General features: G+C 45.2%; 1 long non-coding RNA gene across 1 annotated transcript in view; it reads left to right on the top strand.

The window, feature by feature from the left end:
• Positions 1-1,807: 1,807 nt before the first annotated feature.
• The window catches only part of LOC111751755 (uncharacterized), a 74,713-nt gene continuing 70,419 nt past the window's right edge, over positions 1,808-6,101 (top strand). Inside the window, exons 1-2 of the long non-coding RNA XR_010318401.1 lie at positions 1,808-2,793; positions 3,315-3,445. This is a non-coding gene — a long non-coding RNA (uncharacterized LOC111751755). The remainder of the gene's footprint in view (positions 2,794-3,314; positions 3,446-6,101) is intronic.

Here is a 6,101-nt window from a genome sequence, read left to right as displayed (position 1 = left end):
CCTTAGAATGAGCCCTGGTGAAGCAGCGGTTAAGCGGTTGGCTGCTAACTGAAAAGTCGGAGGTTAGAACCACCATCCACTCAGCAGTAGAAAGGTGTGGCAGTCTGCTTCTGTAAAGATTACAGCCTTGGAAACCCATGAGGTGGTTCTACTCTGTCCTATAGGTTGTTATGCATTGGAGTTCACTCCACGGAAATGGATTTTGAGCTTTTGGCCCTTAGAATTAAGGCTAAAATCCTTAGAGTGGACTTTAGGTGATCTGGCCCCTGCCAACCACCTGACCTCACCTTGAGCTGTTCCCCTGTATGCCTGTCCCTCCAAACACTCTGGCCTCTGTCCTGTCCCAGATGGACCATGCCCCTTCTCTTCTGGTCTCTCCATTGCACTTGTGTTTGCTGCAGGAATTCCCACCTATCCTAAGGAACCTAGTTCAAATGCCACCTCTGCTGGGAAGCCTCTCTGGTTACCCCAGACAAGGGCCAAACCTCTCTCTGTGTATCACCAGAACCCCAGCGTCTAGCCCAGAGTGAGCACTAAGGAAGTATTTGTTAAAAGAAGGAATGAAGGAATGAAGATCCTGGAGAAAAATAGCGTTCTTTTTTTTTCTTTTCTTTTTAAATAGCATTCTTAGTAATAGAATGATGGTGAAATATTATATTTAGCATGATTAATTAAATCAGGCACCTAAATAGAGCCCCATATGTCAAGAATCTATTTGCTCTGTGACAATGCAAAAACCGCACATCTTTCAACAAGATGGAAACAACAAACAAGAAAAAAACCATGTGTATCACCTCCTGGTGAGACCTCCTGCCTTCCAGACAGGAGGAGCAGGTGGGCTTCCAAGTACGGATAGACCCATGGTGTTGGGGCATTGAGACCCAGAAAGCAACCAGAGGCAAGGAGATGAGTCATTCATTAACCAACTCTTCCATGTCAAATACTGGGCTTGGTAGTTGGCTTGATGAATCCTCACAATAAATCTGCACAGTAAGAACTATTATCCCCATTTTACAGATGAGAAAATTGAACTTCCAACAGGTTAAGGAATTCGAGTAGTATCACACAGTTTACTTAGCAGCAGAACTACAATTTGCACCCAGATCCACCTGACCCTAACATCCATGCTCTTCTCTCCTTGCAGGTGTAGCTTCTCTGAACAAGAGGCAGAAGTAATGCCAGCAGTTGTGGATACAGCACTGAGGATATCGATGGGCAGTATATGCTGTTTTTGTCTGCCCTGTAGCCCATCCTCTTTCTGGTGGGGAATTCATTCTTTGTGGTTCTGGTAAGCTGACCCTGCCCTCCTCTTACCCTGGTTCCCAAAGGTAGGTACTTGCTTCAGTTAGAACACCCCATTCCACATCCACAGTTATTGGCTCAGGGATAGGCATGTGACCAGGCAGGGCCAATCAGAGGCCTTCCCTGGGGTTTTTCTGCTGAAGTTACTGGGAAAGATGGTCTTTTCTGCTAAGTTGCTAAGAAATTCTTCTAGGAAGCAGAATTGGGACTGCCATTGAACATCTTCCCTGCCTCATGAAGAAGGCCAGCTGGAAACTCAAACCACCAGAGAGAGGGAGACAGAAAGAAGACACAGACAGAGACTGCTCTGAAGTCCTTGTTTCAGCCCCTGCATCCAGCCATGACTGAAGTGCCCTTGGACTTCCCAGATACACAAGTTAATAAATTCTCTGTTTGACTTGAGCAGGGGCAAGCTAGAGAAAAGTGGACACATCTGGCTGGAGAAGAAGGTGGACTAGGGGCTGAAAGGGACAGGGAGGGGAAGCAGTGTCTATCAGCTTGATTTGGGGACATCGTTGTCAGCCACCTGCCAGCCTACCATGCGGCTATGTGCCCACGGTGTACTTCTCTGATCTCAGGCCTGCCATCTGCAGAGGGATGTACTAATTTGCAAAACATCACCAGAGACTGCTTGTTCCTGGGAAACTGCAGAGAAATGGGAAAATTTCCAGTGAAACAACTATAAAGAGATCTTTCCTGGTCTGGAGATGCGGGGAGGGGACACACATTTACTGAGCATCTATTGTGTGTTAGGCACACACACCAGGTGCCTCACCTGCTTAATTGTAAGCTACTAAGCTGAAGGTGGAGATACAATGCTTGGCACTCAACGCATGGCACTCACTCAAAAAGGAAATATTTTTTGAATGGATGAATGAAACTTATATCCCAATTCATCCTCCCAAGAGTCCAATGAGAAGAGAGTTAGAGACAAGGTAACTGATGGTGAGAGAAGGTCAGAAACTCGTGCCCAGTCACTGAGTTGGTAAGTGGTCAAGGAAGAATTCAATCCACATCTTAGAACTTGCATTCTTGCCATTGCCCTAGGTTGACAGAAATTATCACCTTGACGGGAAGTGTTCACAGTGGGGGCCTCTGAGAACGTGGGACAGAGGAGATAGAAAGAACAGGTTGAATTACATGACTTATATAAATAAGGTTGAAAAAATTAGATGGGGAAGGATGGAAGAGGAAGCCACACTGAGGGTGGGGATGGGGCTATGGCAGTGAGCCTTTCAGGGCCCAGGAGGATTCTGGGAGGAGATGGAGAGAAGCCTGTGACAGCAGGGAAAGGCGTGGAATGAAGTTTTTATCTGAAACCCCTGGCCTTGGGGATGGAGTTCCTGTTTGTGTCGGAAGAGAGATGAGAGGGGGCAGTGTCCGGAGGGCCCCTAGGCTATCAGAGGAGTGTTTTCATGTGAAGCAAAGGAAACAAAGTAAGGCGGACACAGCGAGCGAGACTTAGAATAGACAAGAAAAGCTTTCTCGAGAGTAAGAGAAAGGGGACGGTGGACTGGGTAGATGAGAAGATTTACAAACTCTCTGTGGGGAGTGGTAGTGTAAATTGAAAGGTTGTTGTTGGGTAGAAGGGACTTCAGGCTCCGAGGTCAGCCAGCCCTCGGTGGGAATTCCAGCTCAGCCTGTCCCTAGCTGTGTGACCCTGGGTTACTTCCAACTGAGCCTCCATTGGGAATCAGTACAATCCTCCTGGCCCAGAGCCTGGCGAGGAAGTTCTTCAGTGGGAGTCACAAGGAAACCACCAATGGAGGAGCTGAAACCGTGAGCCCTGGAGTTTGTTCTGAAGATGGACTCCTCCACCTTCCCCCCAAGCAGGGCTGGGCCTAGGGACAACTTTCTATTTGCAGAGACCCCTAGAGGGAAAAAGAGGGGGAGGGGAAGCCCAGGTGCTTTAACCTTGAGTCTTGTCTAGGACATTTAGCTCAGATTTTTAAAACTTCTTCTTAGGGCAAAGGAATGTTAACTTCAAAGCTTTCTTGTTTTCTGTGTTGAAGGAGGAAAAGTCTTAAATTAGCCTTTGGGGCATGGGCCCCTCTTCTTGTGGGAGAAAGACTTCTTTGGGACTTGACTGAGCGGAGGTAAGATCAGGTCTTATTCGAAAGTGGACCAGGACCAGCCGTAAAAGGTAAGGTTGCCTTGAATGTGTGTAGATGGAAATCTTGCTAAATGATTTTATCTTAAGGACCAAGATCTTTTTTTTTTTTTTGTCCTCTTAGTATATAGATGTGGATTGTGGACAGGACTGCTTTACAAATTGTTTGTTCTTGGCAGAAGCATATACATGTGTATGGTGTGTGTTGTGGGGTGTGTGTGTGTTTGTAGGTGGTGTGTGGGTGTTTGTGTGTGAACGTGGGTGTCTTCTGTCCAGGAGGGTCCCCAGGAGAGACCAGGCTATATTCACAGGAACGATGCTGAGGCCTATCGCCATTTCCTGTTGGTGATGGAGCCCTTCAGGATCCTGTGTGGAGTGCCGAGGCCTCCTGAACTGTTGTGCTGACCCCACTGGTATCACTTCATACTGAAGCCACTCAGACTTTGGAACATGTATGGTTATGGATGCTTAGGTTCTCCTGGATCATCCTGGAAGGTAGAGTTTTGTTTCCTGAAGCCAACAGCCAGTCCCGTAGCCAGTCATTCTAGAAAAGGGCAAATCTAAAGGCAGAGAGTATAGACCCAAAGCAGGAGGTGCCAGAGGTCCATCTGTCTATGAAGGGAGCAGGGGAAAAGGGCAAAGGCCAAGAGGGTGAGAGAGGCTAACAATGGGACTGGGGTAGGACTTCTGGCCAAAGGTTTTCCCCTAGAGCAGTCATTGTTAGCTTCTAATTTTCAGTTTGTTTCTTTAAGCTCAAAGGTTCCTCTTGCTATCTTCGAGCCTTAAGTAATGTTGGGTTGACAATTGCAAGCCAAGTCTTTGCCATGGGACATTAAAGGGCAGCCAGTGTCTGTGCTTGGGACAGACCCATAAGGGGGTTATGGCCTTCCCCATACCAGCCTAATGAGGTACTGCAGCATCATCTCAAAGAGAATGCCAGTGGTGAAGAGAGAGAGATCCATGCTGGAGCAGAAAGTGACTACCAAGAGCCAGGTAGTGGTATAGTCACAGCCTGAAAGCATTGATGGACCAGGGAGCAGTCAGAGATAAATTCTCATCTCCCTTCCCCAATACCAGAATGGAACAAACCTTAAAAGACAGAGCCTAGATCCCATAACGTAAAGGACATGGACTAAGATTATATATTTATAAGAATACTCATAAGCTATTTAGTATATTGATCAGGACTCCTTCAGTTGCAAACAAGCCAATTCATAATAGCTTTAGACAAAAAAGAAATCTATTGGCTCATGTAGCCAAGAAATTTAAGGCATTCAGGCATGGCTGAATCTAGTAGCATCACGGGACTCTATGTGTTTTTACCTCTCAAATTCACTTGCCTCTGCTTGATCTCATTCCCCGACAGGCTCTTACTTAGTAGTGACAAGAGGGTTCCCAGTAGCTCCAGACTTACATGACCCTTGACCCTAGAAGTTGTAATTCCAGAGGAAAACAGATATTGTTTTAGAGTCATGTCAAAGCCTCCAAAAGAAAACCAAACAATGATTTAGTTTAACTAGCAAAGAACATCTGCCTTGAGCATTGTGCTCTTTTAAGATGTATCTACATGGGATCAAATTGACAGCAGCAACACGGAAGATTAGTTAGGAAATTTAGGGGGCAGTGAGATTATGTTAATGGGGAGGAACAACTCTGAAAAGGAGGGTGAGAGTGGTTGTACAACTCGAAGAATGTAATCAATGTCACTGAAGTATACATGCAGAAATTGTTGAGTTGGTATATTTCTCCTGTGTATAGTCTCAACAACAAAAATAAAATTAAAAAAAAACTCCAAAAGAGTGATACTCTTCAATAGGTAGAGAGACAAATATAGATGCAAATGTGTGTGTGTGTGTGTGCGTGCGTGTGTTGATAACTGACAGACTGAAAAATGGTGGTTCCCTAAAGGAAAGATGCAGGATGGACAAAAAAAAGTAACAGCTGTCTACCGCATTTAAACCCAGTGCCGTCGCTGCATTTAGGTTACACTATTATTGTTACTTTTGGAAATAAATCTAATCATTAAAAAGCACATAACCTTTGACTCAGTAACTCCTCTTCGTGATAATCTATTTTGAAAAAATATTCCTAATACGGAGCAGGAGAAATTTTATACTCAAGATGTTGGTTCCCGTGCAATCTACCAAAACCCAAACCAAACCTGTTGCCGTTGAGTTGATTCCAACCCATAGTGACACTATAGGACAGAGTACAACTGCCCCATAGGGTTTTTAAGGATCCCCTGGTGGATTCAAACTGCTGACCTTTTGGTTAGCAGTCAAGCTCTTAACCACTGTGCCACCAGGGCTCCAGTGTTATCTAGGGTACTGAAAAACTAAAACCTCTTATTGGTGCCATTTTGGGAGATGGCAGGACCAGCTCTGAGGCCACTGTCACATCACAGTCAGTAGGCCTCTAGGTGTCTGTTATGGATTGAATTGTGTCCCTCAAAAAGATATGTTGAAGTCCTGATCTCCAGTACCTGTGAATGTGGCTTGTTTGGAAATAGGGTCTTTGAAGATGTTGTCAGTTAACAAGAGGTCATGGAGGCAAGTAGTAGTAGGTGTTGTTGTTTTTGTTAATTGCCTTAGACAGGACACAAAAGCGTTAACCACAAAAGAAATTGATAAATTTGACATCAGCAAAATTAACAACTTCTCCTCATCAAAAGACAAAACTCAGAAAATAA

Source organism: Loxodonta africana, chromosome 18 (assembly GCF_030014295.1).
Source record: "Loxodonta africana isolate mLoxAfr1 chromosome 18, mLoxAfr1.hap2, whole genome shotgun sequence".
NCBI classification, from domain to species: Eukaryota; Metazoa; Chordata; class Mammalia; order Proboscidea; family Elephantidae; genus Loxodonta; species Loxodonta africana.
Note: the sequence above shows the minus strand (reverse complement) of the source record. Positions and strands in the feature narration are given on the sequence as shown.